Here is a 26,693-nt window from a genome sequence, read left to right as displayed (position 1 = left end):
CTGCTTTATAATATAGTTCTAGATCAGGTACAGCTAGGCCACCTTCATTTGATTTTTTTTTTTTTTTCATTACTTCCCTTGAAATTCTTGACCTTTTTTTCTTTCATATGAATTTTGTTGTTATTTTTTCTTGGTCATTAAAATAGTTTCTTGGGAGTATGATTGGTATAGCTCTAAATAAATAGATTAGTTTAGGAAGTATTGTCATCTTGATTATATTTGCTTGGCCTATCCAAGAGCACTGAATGTCTTTCCAATTATTTACATCTGGCTTTATTTTTTGTGGCAAGTGTTTTCTAATTTTGCTCATATAATTCCTGACTCTCCTTTGGTAGATATATTCAAATATTTTATACTATCGATCGTTATTTTGAATGGAATTTCTCTTTGTATCTCTTGATGTTGGATTGTGTTGGTAATGTATAAAAATGCCGAGGATTTATGTGGATTTATTTTGTATTCTATAACTTTGCTAAAGTTCTGAATTTTTTTTTTGAGGCATAGTCCATTTATTCCTATACTCTCAAGTGTTTTTAGTAGGAATAGATGTTGGATTTTATCAAATGCTTTTTCTGCATCTATTGAGATGATCATATGGTTTTTGTTAATTTGGTTATTGATATCGTCGATTATGCTAATAGTTTTCCTAATATTGAACCAGGCCTACATTCCTGGTATAAATGCCACTTGTTCATAGTGTATTATCCTGTGGATGGTTTTCCATAGCTTTTTTGCTAATATTTTATTTAAGATTTTAGCATCAATATTCATTAGGGAGATTGGTCTATAATTTTCTTTCTCTGTTTTCAGCCTACCTGGTTTAGGTATCAGTACCATGTCTATGTCATAAAAGGAATTTGGTAGGACTCCTTCAATCCCTATTTTTTCAAATAGTTTATATAGCATTGGAGTTAGTTGTTCCTTAAATGTTTGGTAGAATTCACATGTAGATCCATCTGGTCCTGGGGATTTTTTCTTAGGGAGTTGATTAATAGCTTGTTCTACTTCTTTTTCTGAAATGGGACTATTTACTTCTTCCTCTGTTAATCTGGGCAAGCTATATTTTTGAAGGTATTCTTCCATTTCATTTAAGTTATCGAATTTATTGGCAAAAAGTTGGGCAAAGTAGCTCCTAACTATTGTTCTAATTTCCTCTGCATTAGTGGTGAGTTCTCCCTTTTCATTTTTAAGACTGTCAATTTGCTTTTCCTCTTTCCTTTTTTTAATCAGATTTACTAAGGGTTTGTCTATGTTGTTGGTTTTTTCATAGAACCAACTCTTAGTTTTATTAATTAATTCAGTTGTTTTTTTTTTTTTTTTTTTTTTTTTGTTTTGTTTTGTTTTTTTACTTTCAATTTTATTAATCTCACCTTTTATTTTTAGAATTTAAAGTTTCATGTTTGTCTGGGGGTTTTTCATTTGTTCCTTTTCTAGCATTTTTAGTTGTAAGCCCAATTCTTTGACCTTCTCTTTCTCTATTTTATGCAAGTAGGCCTCTAGAGATATAAAACTTCCCATTGTTACTGCTTTAGCTGTATCAGACACATTTTGGTATGATGTCTCATTATTGTCATTTTCTTGGGTGAAGTTATTAATTATGTCTATGATTTGCTGTTTCACCCAGTCATTCTTTAGTATAAGATTATTTAGTTTCCAATTATTTTTGGTCTATTTTCCCCTGGCTTTTTGTTAAATGTAATTTTCATTGTATTGTGGTCCAAAAAGGATGTGTTTACTATTTCTGCCTTACTGCATCTGATTTTGAGGTTTTTATGTCCTAGTATACGATCAATTTTGGTATAGGTTCCATGAACTGCTGTGAAGAAAGTGTACTCCTTTCTGTCTCCATTTAGCTTTCGCCAAAGATCTATTATATCAAAGTTTTCTAGTATTCTATTTACCTCTTTGACTTCTTTCTTATTTATTTTGTGTTTGATTTATCTATTTCTGAGAGTGCAAGGTTGAGATCTCCCACTATTACAGTTTTGCTGTCTATTTCTTTTTGTAGCTCTCTTAATTTCTCTTTTAAGAATTTGGATGGTGCAGCACTTGGTGCATATATGTTTAATATTGATACTGCTTCACTATCTATGCTACCCTTTAGCAGGATATAATGCCCTTCCTTATCTCTTTTAATTAGATCAATTTTTGTTTTTGCTTGATCTGAGATGAGGATGGCTGCTTTTGTGGCTTCACCTGAAGCATAGTAGATTCTGCTCCACCCTTTTACTTTTACTTTTATTCTGAATGTATCACCCTGTTTCAGGTGTGTTTCCTATAAAGAACATATAGTAGGATTCTAGCTTTTAATCCAGTCTGCTAACTGCTTCCTCTTTATGAGGGATTTTACCTCATTCACATTTATGTTTAAAATGACATTCAATATTGCTTGCCATCCTGTTAACCCTTGCTTATGCTTTTCTCCTTTTCTTCCCTCTTACCTTCCTCCTCAGTATAAAACTTGTGAGCACCATTTGCTTTTCACAGCCCTCCCTTTTTAATATCCCTCCCCCACCTTAAAGTTCCTCCTCCTATTTTACCCCTTTTTCTCACAATTTCTGTATTCCCTTCCCCTTAGCTTACTCCTTCCCACCCACTTTTCAATGAAGTAGAAGAAGTTTCACCATAAATCGAATATGTCAATTGATACACACTATGCTCATCCCCCTCCTTTCTTTTTCTCAGATATAATAGGTTACCTTTCCCTCTTCATGAGGTGTAGTACCACCACTTTACCCCTTTTTATGATATAATTTCCTTTCCAACTCTGGTTTCTAGGACAAATTATACATGTGTTCTTTACATATCTTTATGGCAGAAATATAGTTCTCAAGATTTCTTTTTACCTTTTTAGAAATTTCTTGAGTTCTGTATTTGAAGATCAAAAATTTTGTGTAGATCTGGTTTTTTCATCGAGAATAGATGGAATTCATTTATTTCATTAAATGTCCATCTTCTTCCCTGGAAAAGGATGCTCATTTTTGCTGGGTAAATTATTCTTGGCTGCATACCAAGTTCCTTAGCCTTTCGGAATATCATGTTCCAGGCCCTTCGTTCTTTTAATGTGGACGCTGCTAGATCTTGGGTTATCCTTATTGTGGCTCCTCCATATCTAAATTGCTTTTTTCTAGCAGCTTCCAATATTTTTTCCTTCATCTGATGGTTTTTGAACTTGGCCACTATATTTCTTGGTGTTTTGATTTTAGGGTCCCTTTCAGTAGGTGATAGATGAATTTTTTTTTTAATATCTATTTTACCCTCTGTTTCTAAAATGTCTGGACAGTTCTCTTTGATAATTTCCTGGAAAATAGTGTCCAGACTCTTTTTTTCCTCACATTTTTCAGGGAGTCTGATTATTCTCAAATTGTCTCTCCTGGATCTGTTTTCCAGGTCTGTTGTCTTTCCAATAAGGTACTTGACATTCTTTTCCATTGTTTTGTTTTTCTGGTTTTGCTTGACTACTTCTTAGTTTCTCCTTAAGTCATCCATTTCTACTTGTTCGAGTCTAATTTTCAATTTTCTTCACTCACTTTTGTTATGTCTTTTTGTAATTGTCCAATTGAGTTTTTTTCTTCTGTGGAATTTTTTTCCATTTCATCCAATTTATTTTTTAGAGAGCTGTTTTCTTTTTCCAGCTCACTAATTTTATTTTTCAATGATTTGATCTTTTTATCCACTCTAGATGACTTCTCCAGACTCTCTTGTCAAGCTTCCCTTTCCTTTTCCCATTTTTCTAAAGTTTGGGCTCTGAGGCTCTAAGAACATGCTGAGTCATTCTGCATGGGGGTGAAGGTGGGCGGTTCTGAAAGACACTAGCTTACTGGGGTTTTATTCTTTACTTCATGTGTTTACACTTTCTCTGCTGCTCCTGGCTTGCTGCCAAGATGGAATATCCACACGGAGGTAAAAGTCATTTTGCAGGAACCGAAGAGATCGCACCCCTCTCCCCTCTAGTCTGAGCTGTGTGAGCTACCTGCCTCGCTCTCGCTGCTTGCCCTCAGTCTGTGTCCAGTCTGTTTGTCCTCTCCCCTGAGCAAACACAGACCTTTGCTGGCAAATTTCAAGGATGTTTTCTGTTGGTGATCATTTGCAGGTTTCTTTTCTGATCAAGCATTAATTCTGAGGCTTGTCATGAAGTAAATTCTGAGAGAAAACATGGAACTCAAGCAGCTGTTTGCCTCCTCTCCACCATCTTGGCCAGAAGTGCAAAATGACCAAGAATTTATTCTCATCCAAACCTGAGTAGACTATAATGGTTTTTCCATGATTTGGATCTGAAAAAGGAAGAAAATTAGTCGAATTGCATTATTAGCAATGTCCTTCAAAAGACTAAACTTTTAAAATTTGGACTTTAAGAGAACATTATAAGTACTGAATATGGATTACAATGTATTATTTTCACCTTTTTTTTTGTTGTTTGTTTCATTCCCATTTTCCCCCTTTGATCTGATTTTTCTTGGGCAGCATAATAAATGTGGAAATATGTTTGGAAAAATTGCACAGGTTTAACCTATATTGCTATCTAGGAAAGGAAGGAGGTGAGAGGAAGGGAGAGCAGTGATAAGGGGAAATGTTATATCTTTAGAGGCTTACTTGAATAAAATAGAGAAAGAGAAAACCAATAAATTGGGTCTGCAACTTAAAAAGCTAGAAAAAGACCAAATTAACCCCCGCCAACCAAATACTAAACTTGAAATTCTAAAATAAAAAGGAGAAATCAATAATATTGAAAGTAAAAAACAAAAAAAAACTATTGAATTAATAAATAAAACTAAGAGTTGGTTTTATGAAAAAGCCAATAAAATAGATAAACCTTTGGTAAATCTGATTAGAAAAAGGAAAGAGGAAAATCAAATTGTTAGTCTTCAAAATGAAAAGGGGGATCTTTCCACCAATGAAGAGGAAATTAGAGCAATAATATGGAGTTACTTTGCCCAACTTTATGCCAATAAATTTGATAACTTAAGTGAAATGAATGACTACTTCCAAAAATATAGGCTTCCTAGATTAACATAGTGCCATTTCAGAAAAATAAATAGAGGAGGTGTGGCCAAGATGGCGAAGAAGATACATGCGATTTTGTGAGCTCCCTTCTTCCCTCAATACCAATTAGTTAAATCAGCCTCAAAAATAACGCTGGACGGATAGAAACCACAAGGAATGGAAGCACGACTTACCAGCTGAAGAGAATCTGGAGTTTCAACAGAAAAGGTCGGTTCCCAGGGAGGAAAAAAAAAAGAGGGCAGCACAGATGGTTGGGTGCTAGCATACTGCACCAATCACGCTGGGGAGAACTCTGGGATCAGAGAAGCCACTGAGATAGAAGAATCTGGCACAGGCTGATAGCTGTTCTCTGCTTATAAAACAGCAGTTCAGAAGAGAAATCAAGCCATTTTAAAATATAAAGCCAGATACTAGAACCACCCCAATTGGGAAGTGACCTAACAGATCTCGGCACTGTGGGTGTGGCCCACTTCGGCTGTCTGGGGCTTCACCTGAGAGTAGTTAAGAGCTTGAAAAGCAGGGCAACATCTAATTTGCATAGTTCTTGGCTCGGCTGGAGGCTGTGGAACTCCACCACGGAAGTCCCAGAGAAGTGGAACCTTTGAAATAGGCACTGCAGTTTCTGGGCAGATACTTCCAGTTTGAGAGCAGGGACTTTTCACTTCAGCTGCTGACATCCACACCCCACAGGATACATTGGCTGGGCTTTGTGTCACCTTTACTGTTCAGTCTTAAACCTCAGGGAAGTCTCTAGGACACACAGTGGGGGTTCCTTCACTGGGCAACCTTCATAATGCAGCTGCAGTGGTACTAATCACCCCTGAGGCACTTCCAGGGAGGGGGAGGGGAACTCTCTCCCAGAGCTCTCTCTTAGCTCAGGCAGAGGAGCTGGGACATCCATTCAGTCTGGGAGGAAGCTGGTAAAGAAATAAATAAATAATTTCTTACCCCAAGGACAGACCCCAAAAGATTTTTTAAATATGAGTAAAAAGCAAAAGAGAACCATTGATTCCTTCTACACAGAGAAAGAGCAGGTATCCAACCCCAAGGAAGTTAATAGCAGAGAGTCAGCAGATAACAGCATAAAGGGGAACGATACCTGCCCCCCATCACATAACTCTCTCCTAGAAGAGACTATTAAAAAGTTAAGAGAGTTTGAAGAAAAATGGGGAAAGGAAAGAGAAGCTATGACAGAGAATAACAACGTTCTGAAATTTGAGTTGGAAAAAATAAAGAATTCACAGGAGATTCAGGGAAACAAAATTTGTGAATTAGAAAAGGTTAAAAAATCACAGGAAAGTAGGATTTCTGAATTGGAAAAGATAAAAAAGTTGGAAAAAGAAAATAATTCTCTAAAAAAAATAGGGAAATGGAAAAAAATTCAATAGAACAAAATAATTCATTTAAAAACTCAATTGGGCATATAAAAAAAGAACTAAAAACTGTGAATGAAGAAAATAACTCCTTAAAAATCAGGATGGAACAAATTGAAATAAATGATTCAATGAGAACCCAAGAGTCAGTCAAACAAAACAAAACAAACAAAAAAATGAAAACCTGGAGAATAACGTCAAATACTTACTGGGGAAATCTATAGACTTGGAAAATAGATCTAGGAGAGATAATCTGAGGATAATTGGACTTCCCAAAAACTATGAACAAAAAAAGAGCCTAGATTCTATTTTACAGGAAATCATCAAAGAGAACTATCCAGAGATAATAGAAACAGAAGGGAAAATTCATCGAACTCCTTCTGAAAAAGACCCTAAAAAAAAACTCCATGGAATATTGTGGCTAAGCTGCAGAATTACCACACAAAGGAAAGAATATTGCAAGCAGCTAGAAAAAATCAATTCAAATATCAAGGGGCGACAATAAGGGTCAATCAAGATCTGGCTGCCTCCACATTAAAAGATCAAAGGCCCTGGAACCTGATATTCCGAAAGGCAAAAGATCAAGGATTGCAAGCAAGAATAAACTACCCAGCTAAGTTTAGCATTTTTTTCCATGGAAGAAGATGGTCATTCAATGAAATAGAGGAATTCCATATGTTTCTAAGAAAAAAACCAGACTTAAACAAAAAATTTGATCTACATCCACAAGACTGAAGAGAAACAGAAAAAGGTACACAGAACCCTTGAGAACTGTATCTCTGTTGTGGATATATAGAAAGTGCACATGGATAATTTGATTTTACTGATATAAAAAAAGGGGAGAGTAGTAAAGGGAAGGGGGTAGTATCAGAAAAAGGGGAAGGAGTGATAACAAGAGGGAAACTACATCCCAGGAAGAGGCATAGAAAATAAACCATATCTGAGGAAATTTAGAGAGGGGGAGAAACATTGTGTGAATCTTACTCTCATCAGAAGAGGCTCAAGGAGTAAATAATTGACATATTTGTTTTTCAGAGAATTCTCTCTCACCTCATTAAAAGGGGGGAGAGGAAAAGGGAAAAGGAAAAGGAGAATAAGGAAAGGAACTTGGAAGGAGGGGGAGGGATACTAAAAAAAAGGGAGGACTGCGTGTCACAAGTGGGGTCTATAAATTAAATATAGGGGAAGGGGTTCAGGGCGTCAAGGGAAAAAGCATAATCTGGGGTTAATATGATGGCAGGAAATACAGAATTAGTAATTTAACTGTAAATGTGAATGGGATGAACACTCCCATCAAATGGAGAAGGATAGCAGACTGGATCAAAAGTCAGAATCCTACATTATGTCGTTTACAGGAAACACACTTAAAGCAGGGATATACATACAGAGTAAAGGTAAAAGGTTGGAGCAGAATCTATTATGCTTCAGGTAAAGCAGGCGTTGCCATCCTTATGTCAGATCAAGCAAAAGCAGAAGTTGATCTAATTAAAAGAGATAAGGAAGGAAACTATATCCTGCTAAAAGGTAGCATAAAAAATGAAGCCATATCAATACTAAACATATATGCACCAAGAGGTATAGCATATAACTTTCTAAAGGAAAAGTTAAGAGAGTTGCAAGAAGAAATAGACAGTAAAACTATAATAGTGTGAGATCTAAACCTTGCACCCTCAGAGATTTAGACAAATCAAACCACAAAACAAATAAGAAAGAAATTTAAAAAGTAAATAGAACATTAGAAAAACTAGGTATGATAGACCTTTGGAGAAAACTGAATGGCTATAGAAAGGAATATACTTTCTTCTCAGCAGTTCATGGATCCTATACAAAAATTGACCATATATTAGGACATAAAGATTTCAAAATTAAATGTAGGAAGGCAGAAATAATAAATGCCTTCTTCTCAGATCACAATGCAATAAAAGCTACATTCAGTAAGAAGTTCGGGGTAAATAGACCAAAAAGTAATTGGAAACTGAATAATCTCATCTTAAAGAATGACTGGGTGAAAGAGCAAATTATAGAAACAATTAATAATTTCACCCAAGATAATGACAATGATGAGACATCATACCAAAATCTGTGGGATGCAGCTAAAGCTGTAATAAGGGGAAATTTTATATCTTTAGAGGCTTATTTGAAAAAAATAGAGAACAAGAAGATATTAATGAATTGGCCCTGCAACTTAAAAAGCTAGAAAAAGACCAAATTAAAAACCCCTAACCAAAAATCAAACGTGAAATACGAAAATTAAAAGGAGAAATCAATAATATTGAAAGTAAAAAAAATATTGAATTAATAAATAAAACCAAGAGTTGGTTTTATGAAAAAGCCAATAAAATAGATAAACCTTTGGTAAATCTGATCAGAAAAAGGAAAGAGGAAAATCATATTGTTAGTCTTACAAATGAAAAGGGGGATCTTTCCACCAATGAAGAGGAAATTAGAGAATAGACAACTCTGAGCTACCAGTACATACCTGTCATATTGGCTAGAATGACAGGGAAAAATAATGTGCAATGTTGGAGGGGATGTAGGAAAACAGGGACACTGATACATTGTTGGTGGAATTGTGAATGCATCCAGCCATTCTGGAGAGCAATTTGGAGCTATGCTCAAAAAGTTATCAAAATGTGCATACCCTTTGATCCAGCAGTGTTACTACTGGGCTTATATCCCAAAGAGATTTTAAAGAAGGGAAAGGGACCTGTATGTGCAAGAATGTTTGTGGCAACCCTCTTTGTAGTGGCCAAAAACTGGAAACTGAGTGGTTGCGCATCAATTGGAGAATGGCTGAATAAATTGTGGTATATGAATATTATGGAATATTATTACTCTGTAAGAAATGACCAACAGGATGATTTCAGAAAGGCCTGGAGAGACTTACATGAACTGATGCTGAGTGAAATGAGCAGGACCAGAAGATCATTATATACTTCAAGAATAATACTATATGATGATCAATTCTGATGGAAGTGGACATCTTCAACAATAAGATGAACCAAATCAGTTTCAATAGAGCAGTAATGAATTGAACCAGCTACACCCAGTGAAAGAACTCTGGGAGATGACTATGAACCACTACATAGAATTCCCAATCCCTCTATTTTTGTCAGCCTGCATTTTTGATTTCTTTCACAGGCTAATTTTACATTATTTCAAAGTCTGATTCTTTTTGTATAGCAAAATAACTGTTTGGGCATGTATACATATATTGTATTTAATTTATACTTTAACATATTTAACATGTATTGGTCAACCTGCCATGTGAAAGAGGGGGTGGGGGAAGGAGGGGAAAAATTGGAACAAAAGGTTTGGCAATTGTCAATGCTATAAAATTACCCATGCATATATCTGGTAAATAAAAAGCCATGATAAAAAAAAAAAAAGAAAGAAAGAAAGAAAGAAATGAAGCCTTTATCAGAATGTTTGAATGTAAAAATTGTTTCCCAGTTTATTGTTTCCCTTTTAATCTTCTGCATTAGTAATATTTGTACAAAATCTTTTTAAGTTAATATAATCAAAATTATCTATTTTGAGATCACTAGAGATCTCTAGTTCTTTGGTTGCAAATTTCCTTCCTCCTCCACAGATCTGAGAAATAAAATATCTTAAGTTCTTCTAACTTGTTTATAATAACATTCGACCTTATCCTGGTATATGGTGTTAAGTGTAGGTCAGTGCATACTTTCTGCCATACTAGTTGTTAATTTTCCCTACAGTTTTTGTCAAATAATGAATTCTTATCTCAAAAGCTGGGAGGATTGACTATTTTGATCTGTGTACCTAACCTATTTCACTGATAAATTGCTCTATTTCTTTGCCAATACCAAATGATTTTCATGAGTGCTGCTTTATAATATATTTTTAAATATATTACAGCTAGGCCACCTACATTTGCTTTTCTTATCATTAATTCCCTTGAAATTTTTGACCTTTTGTTCTTCCAGATGGATTTTGTTTTTTTTTTGTTTTTTTTTTTCTAGGTCAGTAAAATAGTTTCTTGGGAGTTTGATTTGGCATAGCACTAAATAAATAGATTAGTTTAGGTAGTAATGTCATCTTTATTATATTCGCTCAAAGTATCCAAGTGCACTTAATATTTTTCCAGTTTCTTAGATCTGACTTTATTCATGCAGAAAGTGTTTTGCAGTTTTGCTCATATCTTTCCTGACTTTTCCTTGGCAGGTAGATTCCCAAATATTTTATATGATTGACAGTTATTTTAAATGGAATTTCTCCTTGTATCTCTTCCTGTTGGGTTTTGTTAGTGATATATAAAAATGCTTATGCTTATATGGATTTATTTTGTATCTTGCAACTTTGCTAAAGTTGTGGATTATTTCTAATAGCTTTTTAGTAGAATCTCTGGGGTTCTTTAAGTATACCATCATATCATCTGCACAGAGTGATAATTTGGTTTCCTCATTACCTACTTAATTCCTTTAATCTTTTTTTCATCTCATTGCCAAAGCTAGTATTTCTAAAAAAAACATTGAATAGTAATGGTGATTTTATTGGGAATGGTTCCAGTTTGTCACTATTACATATGATGCTTGCTGATGGCTTTAAATAGATGCTAGTTATTATTTTAAGGAAAAGTCCATTTATTCCTATACTCTCTAGTATTTTTAATAGGAATGTATGTTGGGTTTTATTAAAGCTTTTTTCTGCCATCTATTGAAATGATCATATGGTTTTTGTTAATTTGGTTATTGTTATAGTTTTCCTAATATTGAACTAGCTCTGCATTCCTGGTATAAAAACTATTTGGTCATGGTATATTATCCTGGGGAAGATTTTCTGTAAACGTTTTGCTAATATTTTATTTAAGATTTTAGCATCAATATTCATTAGGTAGATTGGTCTATAATTTTCTTTCTTTGTTTTCAACCTACCTGATTTAAGTATCAGTACCATGTCTGTGCCATAAAAGGAATTTGATAGGAGTCCTTAATTCCCTATTTTTTTAAACTAGTTTATATAATGTTGGAGTTAATTGTTCTTTAAATGTTTGGTAGAATTCACATGTAGATCCATCTGGTCCTGGGGATTTTTTCTTAGAGAGATGATTAATAGCTTGTTTTATTTCTCTTTCTTAGATGGGCATATTTAACCAATTTAATTCTTCCTCTGTTTCTTTGGGCAAGCTATATCTTTGAAGGTATTCATCCATTTCATTTAAATTATCAAATTTATTGGCATAAAGTTGGGTAAAGTAACTCCTAATTATTACTCTAATTTTCTCTTCATTAGTGGAAAGTTCTCCCTTTTCATTTTTAAGACTAACAATTTGATTTTCCTCTTTTCTTTTTCTAATCAAATTTAACCAGGGTTTATGTATTTTGTTGTTTTTTTTCACAGAACCAACTCTTAGTTTTATTTATTAATTCAATAGTTTTTTACTTTCAATTTTATTAATCTCTCCTTTTATTTTTAGAATTTCAAGTTTAGTGTTTGATTAGGACTTTTTAATTTGCTCTTTTTCTAGGTTTTTTAGTTGCAAGCCTCACTGATTTTCTCTTTCTCTATTTTATGCAAGTAGGGCTCTAGAGATATAAAATTACCCCTAAGTACTGCTTTGTTTGCATCCCACACATTTTGGTATGTTGTCTCATTATTGTCATTCCCTTGGGTGAAATTATTAACTGTGTCTATGATTTGCTGTTTCACCCATTCCTTCTTTAAGATGAGATTATTTAGTTTCTAATTACTTTTTGATCTACTTTTTATTGGTCTGGCTTTTTATTGAATGTAATTTTTATTGCACTGTGATCTGAAAAGGATGCATTTATTATTTCTGCCTTTCTTCATTTGAATTTGAGATCTTTATGTCCTAATATATGGTCAATTTTTGTATAGGTTCCATGAACTGCTGTAAAGAAAGTGTACTCCTTTTTATCTACATTTAGTTTTCTCCAAAAATCTATCATACCTAACTTTTATCACATTCTATTTACTTTTTAAAATTCTTTCTTATATATTTTGTAGTTTGATTTATCTAGTTCTGAGAATGCAAGGTTGACATCTCCCACCATTATAGTTTTAATATCTATTTCTTCTTGCAGCTCTCTTAACTTCTCCTTTAGGAATTTAGATGCTATATCACTTCATGCATATATGTTTACTATTGATATTGCTTCATTATCTTTGCGAACCTTTACCATGATATAGTGCTCTTTCTTATCTCTTTTAATTAGATAAATTTTTGCTTTTGCTTGATCTGTGATCAAGCTGGTTACCCTGCTTTTTTAACTTCATCTGAAGCATATAGATTCTGCTCCAGCCTTTTGCCTTTACTCTGTATGTATCTCCCTGCTTGAAGTGTGTTTCCTGTAAACAACATATTGTAGGATTCTGGCTTTTAATCCAGTCTACTATCCACCTCTACTTTATGGGGGAGTTTACCCCATTCATATTTAAGATTAAAATTACTAATTCTGTATTTCCTGCCATCTTGTTAATCCCAGATTATATTTTTCTCTTTCATTTCCCCTTACTCCCTTTCCCAATATTAAACTTACGAGCACCACTTGCCTCATGCAGCCCTCCCTCTTTAGGCTCCCTCCCTCCCCATTAGAGTCCCTGCCCTTATCTTAAGACTTTCCCTTAAAATTTCTGTATTCCCTTCTATTTTTCCTACTCCTTCCCTTTTCACTTTTCCCATCCTATTTTTGAAAAAGGGGGAAGAAGTTTTTCTGCAAGCCAAATATGTCCAATATTTTATCTTTCAGCCAATTCTGATGAGAGAAAACTTCACACTATGTTCATACCTCTCCCTTTTCCCTTTCAGATATAATGTTTCCTTTGCCTCTTTGTGAGATAGAATACCTCCACTTTTGCCTTTTTCTAGTACAATTTCCTTTCCACCTCTAGATCCATTTTTATACTATAACAGTAAAACCAAATTATGCATGTACTCTTTATGTATAACCATAACAGAAATACAGTGCTCAAGAGTTCTTTTTGCCTTTTTATGCTTCTCTTGAGTCCTATATTTGGAGGTCAAACTTTTTGTTTAGCTCTCTTTTTTGTCAGAAATAAATGGAATTCACCCATTTCATTGAATGTCCATCTTTCCTGGAAGAAAATGCCCATTTTGGTTGGGTAAATTATTCTTAGCAGCATACCAAGTTTCTGTGCCTTTCAGAATATCAGATTCCAGGCCCTTTGATACTTTCATGTGGATGCTGCTAGATCCTGAATAATCCTCATTATGACTCCTTGGTATTTGAATTGTTTTTTTTCTGGCCACTTGTAGTATTTTTTCCTGGGTCTGATAGTTCTGGAATTTAGCCACAATATTTCTTGAAGTTGTCATTTTGGGATTTCTTTCAGTAAGTGATTGATGAATTCTTTTTTTTTAAAATTAATTTCATAATTATAAAATTTTTTGACAATACATATGCATAGTTAATTTTTTTTACAACATTGTCCCTTTTACTCCCTTCTGTTTTGAATTTTCCCCTCCTTCCCTCCACCTCCTCCCCTAGATGGCAGGCATTCCTATACATATTAAATATGTTAGAGTATATCCTTGATACAATATATGTGTGCAAAACCAAATTTTTGTTGTTGTTGTTGTTGTTGCAAAGGAAGAATTGGCTTCAGAAGGTAAAAGTAACCTGGGAAGAAAAACAAAAATGCAAACAATTTATACTCATTTCCCAATGTTCCTTCTCTGGGTGTGGCTGATTCTGCCCATCCTTGATCAATTGGAACTGGATTAGATCTGCTTTATGTTGAAGATATTCACTTCCATCAGAATACATCATTATACAGTATTGTTGTTGAAGTGTATAATGATTTCCTAGTTCTGCTCATTTCACTCAGCATCAGTTGATGTAAGTTTCTCCAACCTTTCTGTATTCATCCTGCTGGTCATTTCTTACAGAACAATAATATTCCATAACATTCATATACTATAATATACCCAACCATTCTCCAATTGATGGACATCCATTCATTTTCCAGTTTCTAGCCACTACAAAAAGGGCTGCCACAAACATTTTGGCACATACAGGTCCCTTTCCCTTCTTTAGTATTTCCTTAGAATATAAACCCAGTAGTAGCACTGCTGGGTCAAAGGGTATGCACATTTTGATAACTTTTTGGACATAATTCCAGATTGCTCTCCAGAATGGTTGGATTCTTTCACAACTCCACCAACAATGCATCAGTGTCCCAATTTTCCCTCATCCCCTCCAATATTCATCATTATTTGTTCCTGTCATCTTAGCCAATCTGACAGGTGTGTAGTGATATCTCAGAGATGTCTTAATTTGCGTTTCTCTGATCAATGGTGATTTGGAACACTCTTTCATATGAGTGGAAATAGTTTCAATTTCATCAACTGAAAATTGTCTGTTCATATCCTTGGACCATTTATCAATTGGAGAATGGCTTGATTTCTTATAAATTAGAGTCAATTCTCTGTTATTTTGGAGATGAGGCCTTTATCAGAACCTTTAACTGTAAAAATGCTTTCCCAATTTGTTACTTCCATTCTAATCTTGTTTGCATTAGTTTTGTTTGTGCAGAAACTTTTTAATTTGGCGTAATCAAAATTTTCTATTTTGTGATCAATAATGGTCTCTAGTTCTCCCTTGGACACAAACTCCTTCCTCCTCCACAAGTCTGAAAGGTAAACCATCCCATGTTCCTCCAATTTATTTATGATTTCGTTCTTTATGCCTAAATCTTGGACCCATTTTGATCTGATCTTAGTATGTGGTATTAAATGTGGGTCCATGCCTAGTTTCTGCCATACTAATTTCCAGTTTTCCCAGCAGTTTTTGTCAAATAATGAATTCTTATCCCAAAAGTTGGGATCTTTGGGTTTGTCAAACACTAGATTGCTATTTTTATTCACTATCTTGCCCTGTGACCCTAACCTATGCCACTGATCAACTAGTCTATTTCTTAGCCAATACCAAATGGTTTTGGTGACTGTTGCTTTATAATACAGTTCTACATCAGGTACAGCTAGACCACCTTCACTTAATTTTTTTTTCATTACTTCTTTTGAAATTCTCAATCTTTTGTTCTTCTATATGAATTTTGTTGTTGTTTTTTTCTAGGTCAGTAAAATAGTTTTTTGGGGAGTCTGATTGGTATAGAACTAAATAGATTAGTTTAGGAAGTATTGTCATCTTTATTATATTTGCTCAACCTATCTAAGAGCACTTAATATTTTTCCAGTCAATTACATCTGACTTTATTTTTGTGGCAAGTGTTTTGTAATTTTGCTCATATAATTCCTGACTTTCCTTTGGTAAATAGATTCCCAAATATTTTATACTATCTACAGTTATTTTGAATGGAATTTCTCTTTGTATCTCTTGCTGTTGTATTTTGTTGGTAATGTATAAAAATGTCGAGGATTTATGTGGATTTATTTTGTATCCTATAACTTTGCTAAAGTTCTGAATTATTTCCAATAGCTTTTTAGCAGAGTCTTTGGGGTTCTCTAAATATACCATCATATCATCTGCAAAGAGTGATAGTTTAGGTTCCTCATTACCTACTCTAATTCCTTTAATCTCTTTCTTGACTCTTATTGCCAAGGCTAGCATTTCTAGTACAATATTGAATAGTAATGGTGATAGTGGGCAACCTTGTTTCACTCATGATCTTACTGGGAAAGGTTCCAGTTTATCACCAAGAAATGGCTTATATTCTTACAAATTCGACTCAGTTCTCTGTATATTTGAGAAATGAGACCTTTACATTAATTTTGTTTATACAAAAGCTTTTTAAATTTAATGTAATCAAAATTATCTTTTCTTGTATTTGTAACTTATTCTATTTCTTGTTTAGGCATGAGTTCTTCCTTTCCCTATATATTTGAAAAATAGACTATTTCTTGCTCTTATATTTTTTGTTGTGCCCACTTTAGTACCTTGGATATCTTAGAATCAGCCAGAGTCAGGATAAGCAAAATTCTTTATTCTTGGTACTTTGGGTTTTCCTTCGGGGATTTAGATATAGGAATCTCCACCCCTCCTTTCTCTCTCCATAGCCAAAGAATGATCCTGCAATTAAAATTTTAAAAGAAGGCATAAAATGCAAAAATGCAGTCAAAAGAAAATATCTATGGATAGAATCTCTCTCTTCCTTCACAGCCTTATATTTCTTCCATAGCAGATGGTAATCCCAGTTAGTATTTTAGGGTCTAGATTTATATTTTGCTTAGGAAAAATATATAAAGTAGTTGAATTCCTGAGGGATCAGGCATGGGAAAGGATATACTAATTATGATGATTGAACTGTCTTTCAATTGGGAAGAAAAACAAAAATGCAAACAGTTTACCTTCATTTCCCAGTGTTCCTTCTCTAGGTTTAGCTGATTCTGTCCATCATTGATCAATTGGATCTGAAGTAGATCTTCTCTTTGTTGAAGATATCCACTTCCATCAGAATAAATCCTCATATAGTATTTTTCAACATTGACCTTTGCATAGCCTTGTGTTTCAGATTTTTTTTCCTATATTAGGACATAAAGACCCTAAAATTAAATGCAGAAAGGCAGAAATAGTAAATTCATTCTTTTCAGATCATAATGTAATAAAAACAACATTAAGCAAAAAGCTATGGGAAAATAGACCAAAAAGTAATCAGAAACTAAATAACCTCATCCTAAAGAATGAATGGGTTAAACAACAAATCATAGACATAATTAATAATTAAATTAGAACTATAATTAGGAGTCACTTTATCCAACTTCATGCCAATAAATTTGATAACCTAAGTGAAATGGATGCCTACCTTTAGAAACATAGGGATCCCAGATTATTGGAGGAGGAAGTAAATTGCTTAAATAGTCACATTTTAGAAAAAGAAATAGAACAAGCTATTAATCAGCTCCTTAAGAGAAAATCCCCAGGACCACATGGATTTACATGTGAATTCTACCAAACATTTAAAGAATAACTAACTCCAATGTTATACAAACTATTTGAAAAAAATAGGGAATAAAGGACTCCTACCAAATTCCTTTTATGACACAGACATGGTACTGATACTTAAACAAGGTTGGTTCAAAACAAAGAAAGGAAATTATAGACCAATCTCCCTAATGAATATTGATGCAAAAATCTTAAATAAAATATTAGCAAAAAGTTTACAGAAAATCATCCCCAGAATAATACACCATGATCAAGTAGGTTTTATATCAGGTATGCAGGGGTGGTTCAATATTAGGAAAACTATTAGTATAATTGACTATATCAACAACCAAATTAACAAAAAAAGCATAAGATCTTCTCAACAGATGCAGAAAAAGCATTTGATAAAATCCATTCCTATTAAAAACACTTGAGAGCATAGTAATAAATAGACTTTTCTATAAAATAGCCAGTAGCATCTATTTAAAACCATCAATAAGCATCATATTCAATGGGGATAAACTGGAACCATTCTCAATAAGATCAGGAGTGAAACAAGGTTGCCCACTATGATAATTACTATTCAATATTGTATTAGAAATTCTAGTTTGGGCAATAAAAGTTGAGAAAGAGATTAAAGGAATTAAGTAGGTAATGAGGAAACCAAATTATCACTCTGTGCAGATAATATGATGGCATACTTAGAGAACCCCAGAGATTCTACGAAAAAGCTGTTAGAAATAATCCAAAATTTTAGCAAAGTTGCTGGATTCAAAAGAAATCTGCATAAATCATCAGCATTCTTACACATCACTAACAAAATCCAACAGCAAGAGATACAAAAAGAAATTCTATTTAAAATAACTGCTGATAGTATAAAATATTTGGTAATTTATCTGCCAAGGGAAAGTCAGGAACTATATGAGCAAAATTACAAAACACTTTCCACACAAATAAAGTCAGATCTAATTGACTGGAAAAATATTAAGTGCTCTTAGATAGGTTGAGCAAATATAATAAAGATTTAAACTAATCTATTTAGTGCTATACCAATCAGACTCCCCAAAAAACTATTTACTGACCTAGAAAAAATAACCACAAAATTAATCTGGAAGAACAAAAGGTCAAAAATTTAAAGGGAACTAAAAAAAAATCAAATGAAGGTGTCCTAGTGGTACCAGATATAAAACTATATTATAAAGCAGTGGTTATCAAAATCATTTGGAACCGCCTAAGAAATAGACTAGTTGATTAGTGGAATAGGTTAGCTTCACAGAACAAAATACTCAATAACTATAACAATCTAGTGTTTGACAAATCCAAAGATCCCAACTTTTGGGATAACAATTCACTGTTTTACAAAAACTGCTGGGAAAATTGGAAATTAGTATGGCAGAAACTAGGCATTCACCCATACTTAATACCATATACTAAGATAAAGTCAAAATGGGTTCATGATCTGGGAATAAAGAATGAGATTATAAATAAATTAGAAGAATATAGGATAATTTACCTCTCAGACCTGTGAAGGAAGAGGAATTTGTGACTGAAGAAGAACTAGAGATCATTATTGATCTCAAAAAAAAAAATTTTTTTATTATATGAAATTGAAAAGGTTTTGTACAAACAAAACTAAAACATTTTTACATTCAAGGGTTCTGATAAATGTCTCATTTCCAAAATGTATAGAGAAATTACTCTAATTCAAAATCTAAATTCTAGATTTAGAATCTAGATTGTAAATCAATCCATTCTCCAATTAATAAATGGTGAAAGGATATGAATAGACAATTTTTGGATGAAGAAATAGAAACTATTTCTAGTCATATGAAAAGGTGCTCCAAATCCTTATTGATCAGAGAAATGCAAATTAAGACAACTCTGAAATACCACCACACACCACTCAGATTGGCTAAGATGAGGAAATGATAATGACCAATGTTGGAGAAGATGTGGAAAAACTGGGACACTGATACATTGTTGGTGGAATTGTGAATGCATCCAACCATTCTGGAGAACAATTTGGAGCTATGCTCAAAAAGTTATCAAACTGTACATATCCTTTGATCCAGCAGTGTTTCTACTGGGCTTATATCCCAAAGAGATATTACAGAATGGAAGGGGACCCGTATGTGAAAAATGTTTGTGACAGCCCTTTTCATAGTGGCTAGAGGCTGGAATTTGAATGGATGCCCATCAATTGGAGAATGACCGAATAAGTTGTAGTATATGAATGTTATGGAATAGCATTGTTTTGTAAGAAATGACCAGCAGGATGATTTCAGAAAGGCCTGCATGAATTGATGCTGAGGGAAATAAGCAGAACCAGAGATTATTATACACTTCAACAACATTACTATATGATGATCAATTGTGTTGTATGTAGCTCTCTTCATCAGTGAGATGATCCAATTCAGTTCCAATCAGTAATGAAGAGAACTAATTACTCCTAGCAAAAGAACTATGGGAAGTGAGTGTGGACCACAACATAGCATTTCCACTCCTTCTGTTTTTTGTCCATTTGCATTTTTGTTTTCTTTCTCAGGTTATTTTTACCTTAATTATAAATCTTATTTTTCTTGTGCAGCAAGATAACTGTGTATATATATATATATATATATATATATATATATATATATATATATATATATATATATATATATATATAGTATTTAACATATACTTTAACATATTTAACATGTACTGGTCTACCTGCCATCTGGGAAGGAGGGAGGGGAAAGGAGGGAAAAAGTTGAAACTGAAGATTTTGCAATGCTGAAAAATCACCCATGCATATTTCTTATAAATAAAAATCTATTTAAAAAAAGAACAACAACAAAAACAAGATCATTGGAACTGGCATCATTCATGTCATTGTTGGAAAGAGTAACTTTTATCAGAATTGATTGTTGTGTAATAAAAATGTTGCTGTGTACAATGATCTCCTAGTTCTGCACATTTCAGTTAGCCTCAATTTGTGTAACTCTCTTCCTGTATCTCTAAAATCTTCTTCTTGATTTTTTCTTATAGAACATTAATATTCCATAACATTCATATATACCATAACTTATTCAACCATTGTCAACTGATGGACATTCACTCAGTTTCCAGTTTCTTGCCACTACGAAAAGGGCTCCCACAAACATTTTTTGACATGTAAGTTAGGGGAACTTTCATATCTTTAGATGCTTACTTGCATAAAATAGAGAAAAAGAAGATCAATAAAATGGGCAAGCAACTAAAAAAGATAGAAAAAGAAGAAATTAAAAACCCACAATTAAATACCAAATTTGAAATTCTGAAAACAAATGATTACTAAAATTGAAAGTAAGAAAACTACTGAATTCATAAAACTAAGAATTAGTTTTATGAAAAAACCAACAAAATAGATAAACCTTTAATAATTTAATTAGAAAAAGGAAAGAAAAAAATTAAATTGTTGGTATTGAAAATAAAAAGAGGGAATTTCCCACCAATGAAGAGGAAACTAGAGCAATAATTAGAAGTTATTTTTCCCAACAATATGTCAATAAATCTGATAATATAAGTAAAATAGAGGAATACTTACAAAAATATAGATTTCCCAGATTAATAGAGGCAATAAACTACTTAAATAGTTCCATTTTAGAAAAAAAAATTGAATAAGCTATTAAACAACTCCCTAAGAAAAAAAGTTTCAAGAGCCAGATGGATTTACATGTTAATTCTTCCAAACATTTAAACAGCAATTAATTTCAATTTTATGAAAACTATTTGGAAAAATAGGGAAAGAAGGCATACTAACTTTTATGACACAGATATGGTCTTATTCCTAAACCAGGTGGGATCAAAACAGAGAAAGAAAATTATAGACCAACTTCCCTAATGAATATTGATGCAAAAATCTTAAATAAAATATTAGCAAAGATTACAGCAAGTTATGATAAGAAAGGATTTATACTGTGGATGCAGGGCTGCTTCAATATTAGGAAAACTATTAGCATATTTGATTATATCAATAACCAACCTAATAAAAATCATGTAATTATCTCTATAGATGCAGAAAAGGCATTTGAGAAAATCCAACACCCATTCTTATTAAAAACACTAAACAGCATAAGAATAAATTGAGTTTTCCTTAAAGACGCATCTGTTTAAAAACCATCAGCAAGCATCATATGTAATGCACATATACTAGAACAATTTCCAATTAAATTAAGGTGAAACAATGTTGCCCACTATCACCATTACTATTCAGTATTTTATTAGAAATGTTAGTTTTGACAATAATAAAATAAAAAGGTATGAAAGGAATTAGAATAGATAATTAGGAAATTGTGTTATCATTCTTTGCAGATGATATGATGGTATACTTAAAAAATCCTAGAGAAGCAAAAACAAAAATTGATCTAATTAAAAGAGATGAGGAAGGGCTTTATATCCTGCTAAAGGGTAGCATCAATAATGAAGCAGTATCAATATTAAACATATATGCACCAAGTGATGCAGCATCTAAATTCTTAAAAGAGAAATTAAAAGAGCTGCAAGAAGAAATAGATAGCAAAACTATAATAGTGGGAGACCTCAACTTTGCACTCTCAGAATTAGATAAATCAAATCACAAAATAAATAAGAAAGAAGTCAAAGAGGTAAATAGAATACTAGAAAAGTTTGATATGATAGATCTTTGGCGAAAGCTAAATGGAGACAGAAAGGAGTATACTTTCTTCTCAGCAGTTCATGGAACCTATACAAAAATTGGATCATATACTAGGGCATAAAAACCTCAAAATCAAATGCAGTAAGGCAGAAATAGTAAATGCATCCTTTTCAGACCACAATGCAATTAAAATTACATTTGATAAAAAGCCAGGGGAAAATAGACCAAAAAATAATTGGAAACTAAATAATCTTATACTAAAGAATGATTGGGTAAAACAGCAAATCATAGACATAGTTAATAACTTCACCCAAGAAAATGACAATAATGAGACATCATACCAAAATGTGTGGGATACAGCCAAAGCAGTAATAAGGGGAAGTTGTATATCCCTACAGGCCTACTTGCATAAAATAGAGAAAGCGAGGGCCAAAGAATTGGGCTTACAACTAAAATTGCTAGAAAAGGAACAAATTAAAAACCCCCAGACAAACACAAAACTTGAAATTCAAAAAATAAAAGGGGAGATTAATAAAATTGAAAGTAAAAAAAACTATTGAATTATTTAATAAAACTAAGAGTTGGTTCTATGAAAAAACAACAAAATAGACAAACCCTTAGTAAACCTGATTTAAAAAAGGAAAGAGAAAAAGCAAATTGTTAGTCTTTAAAATGAAAAGGGTGAACTCACCACTAATGAAGAGGAAATTAGAACAATAGTTAGGAGCTATTTTGCTCAACTTTATGCCAATAAATTTGATAACTTAAATGAAATGGAAGAATACCTTCAAATAACAGAGGAAGAAGTAAGTAGTCTAAATAGTCCCATTTTAGAAAAAGAAATAGAACAAGCTATTATCCAGCTTCCTAAGAAAAAGTCCCCAGGACCAGATGGATTTACATGTGAATTCTACCAAACATTTAAAGAACAACTAACTCCAATGCTATGTAAACTATTTGAAAAAATAGGGATTGAAGGAGTCCTACCAAATTCCTTCTATGACACAGACATGGTACTGATACCTAAACCAGGTAGATTGAAAACTGAGAAAGAAAACTACAGACCAATTTCCTTAATGAACATTGATGCTAAAATCTTAAATAAGATATTAGCAAATAGACTTCAGAAAATCATCCCCAGGATAATACACTATGACCAAGTGGGATTTATACCAGGAATGCAGGGCTGGCTTAATATTAGGAAAACTATTAGTATAATTGATCATATTAATAATCAAATTAATAAAAACTATACGATCATCTCAACAGATGCAGAAAAAGCACTTGATAAAATCCAACATCCATTCCTACTAAAAACGCTTGAGAGTATAGAAATAAATGGACTATTCCTTAAAATAATAAGGAGCATATATTCAAAACCTTCAGTAAACATCATATGTAATGGTGATAAACTAGAACCTTTCCCTGTAAGATCAGGAGTGAAACAAGGTTGCCCACTATCACCATTGCTATTCAATATAGTACTAGAAACGCTAGCTTTGGCAATAAGAGCCAAGAAAGAGATTTAAGGAATTAGAGGAGGAAATGAGGAAATCAAATTATCACTTTTCGCAGATGACATGATGTTATACTTAGAGAACCCCAAAGACTCTACTAAAAAGCTATTAGAAATAATTCAGAATTTTAGCAAAGTTGCAGGATACAAAATAAATCCACATAAATCCTCAGCATTTTTATACATTACCAACACAATCCAACAACAAGAGATACAAAAAGAAATTCCATTCAAAATAATGGTCGATAGTATAAAATATTTGGGAATATATCTACCAAAGGAGAGTCAGGAATTATATGAGCAAAATCACAAAACACTTGCCACAAAAATAAAGTCAGATTTAAATAATTGGAAAGACATTCAGTGCTCTTGGATAGGCTGAGTGAATATAATTAAGATGACAATACTCCCTAAACTAATCTATTTATTTAGTGCTATACCAATCAGACTTCCAAGAAACTATTTTAATAACCTAGAAAAAATAACAACAGAATTCATATGGAACAACAAAAGATTGAGAATTTCAAGGGAAGTAATGAAAAAAAATGAAGTGAAGGTGGTCTAGCTGTACCTGATGTAGAACTGTATTATAAAGCAACAGTCACCAAAACCATTTGGTATTGGCTAAGAAATAGACTAGTTGATCAGTGGCATAGGTTAGGGTCACAGGGCAGGATAGTGAATAAAAATAGCAATCTAGTGTTTGACAAACCCAAAGATCCCAACTTTTGGGATAAGAATTCATTATTTGACAAAAACTGCTGGGAAAACTGGAAATTAGTATGGCAGAAACTAGGCATGGACCCACATTTAACACCACATACTAAGATCAGATCAAAATGGGTCCAAGATTTAGGCATAAAGAATGAAATCATAAATAAATTGGAGGAACATGGGATGATTTACCTCTCAGACTTGTGGAGGAGGAAGGAGTTTGTGTCCAAGGGAGAACTAGAGACCATTATTGATCACAAAATAGAAAATTTTGATTACGCCAAATTAAAAAGTTTCTGCACAAACAAAACTAATGCAAACAAGATTAGAATGGAAGTAACAAATTGGGAAAGCATTTTTACAGTTAAAGGTTCTGATAAAGGCCTCATTTCCAAAATATACAGAGAATTGACTCTAATTTATAAGAAATCAAGCCATTCTCCAATTGATAAATGGTCAAAGGATATGAACAGACAATTTTCAGATGATGAAATTAAAACTATTTCCACTCATATGAAAGAGTGTTCCAAATCACTATTGATCAGAGAAATGCAAATTAAGACAACTCTGAGATACCACTACATACCTGTCAGATTGGCTAAGATGACAAGGAACAAATAATGATGAATGTTGGAGGGGCTGTGGGAAAATTGGGATACTGATGCATTTTTGGTGGAGTTGTGAAAGAATCCAACCATTCTGGAGAGCAATCTGGAATTATGCCCAAAAAGTTATCAAACTGTGCATACCCTTTGACCCAGCAGTGCTACTACTGGGCTTATATCCCAAGGAAATACTAAAGAAGGGAAAGGGACCTGTATGTGCCAAAATGTTTGTGGCAGCCCTTTTTGTAGTGGCTAGAAACTGGAAGATGAATGGATGTCCATCAATTGGAGAATGGTTGGGTAAATTATGGTATATGAATGTTATGGAATATTATTGTTCTATAAGAAATGACCAACAGGAGAAATACAGAGAGGCTTGGAGAGACTTACATCAACTGATGCTAAGTGAAACAAGCAGAACCAGAAGATCATTATTCACTTCAACAATGATACTGTATGAGGATGTATGCTGATGGAAGTGGATATCTTCAACATAGAGAAGAGCTAATCCAATTCCAATTGATTAATGATGGACAGAATCAGCTACATACAGAGAAGGAACACTGGGAAATGAGTGTAAACTGGTATTTTTACCTTCTGAATCCAATTCTTCCTGTGCAACAAAAAATTCGGTTCTACACACATATATTGTATCTAGAATATACTTAATATATTTAACATGTATAAGACTGACTGCCATCTGGGGGAGAGGGTTGGGGAAGGAAGGGAAAAAATCTGAATAGAAGTAAGTGCAAGGGATAATGTTGTAAAAAATTACCCATGCATATGTACTGTCAAAAAAAAGTTATAATTATAAAATAAAATTAAAATTAAATAAAAAATAACCTCTGTTCTATACCCCCCCAAAAAAGAAAATATGATACCAGAAACTATTAATATTTTCTATGAAAGGCTAAAACAGTCTAGAAATCATTTCAGGCAGAAAATATTTCATGTCCTTGTTAAGAATAGTAATACAGCATCCAAGGGCAAAGGAGATTTATTTTTTTATTTGCAAAAAGTTCTGAAAAAGAATGATGGAAGTGAGCAGTATATATATATATATATATATATATATATATATATATATATATATATATATATATATATATATATATACATATGTATATATATATATATATATATACATATTCACATATAACAGTGAAAATTAGTGTGGTGATAAGATATTGTAAAAAGCTTGACATGAAATCTAATAGAGAAATAAAAATTATTAATTATATCTTTAATTTTTAAAAATGTTTTCCTTTGAAAGAACTTTGGGAAGATGATGGAATGAGACAGGAAATTGCCTAATTTTCTCTAATTCCCTCCAAAATAAATTAAAATAATGCTTCAAAGTGAGCTTTAGAATGGCAGAAAAGTTGGAATAAAGCAGTTGTTCAGCCTAAGACAACTTGGGAGGATGCTAGGTCAGAACTGATCTCCAATTTAGGCTGATTCAATTGAAGTGCAAATATCTTCTGGCAGATACCACAAATCCTAGGAGGAGCTAGGTTGGGACAGCCTTAGCTTCAGAAACTTTCACCTCATAGATAGTGTAGGGGTCAGGCAACTGATCAGGGAAAGATCTCAGGGCCCTCTGCTGGTGCTGAATAAAGGCTCAGGCTGTAGATATAGGTAAGGAAAAGTGAGTACACATTGCTGAGTTCAGTGAGAGAGAGGCAGGATCCTTGCTGGTTGGGGTCACTTACAGAAGAGTACAATCCCTGGTTTCCGTTCTAGGGCAAAGAGTAAGGCAAATCTAATAGCTACTAGAGGGACAGAGAAATTGTGGTGACAGCATTGCTGGTGACCATGATAGTGGCTTAAGTCTGAGAAGCAGGGGCCATACCGGGGCCTTAAATTATAGAACATTAGAAGAACTGAGAGGTCAAAGACCCCCAGAGACAGCTCAGACAACAGTAGTGCAGAAAGCCTGAAGCCTGAGACATT

The sequence above is a fragment of the Sminthopsis crassicaudata genome, chromosome 3 (assembly GCF_048593235.1).
Source record: "Sminthopsis crassicaudata isolate SCR6 chromosome 3, ASM4859323v1, whole genome shotgun sequence".
Classification (NCBI taxonomy): domain Eukaryota; kingdom Metazoa; phylum Chordata; class Mammalia; order Dasyuromorphia; family Dasyuridae; genus Sminthopsis; species Sminthopsis crassicaudata.
The sequence above is the reverse complement of the archived record's forward strand: the minus strand, read 5'-3'. Positions refer to the sequence as shown.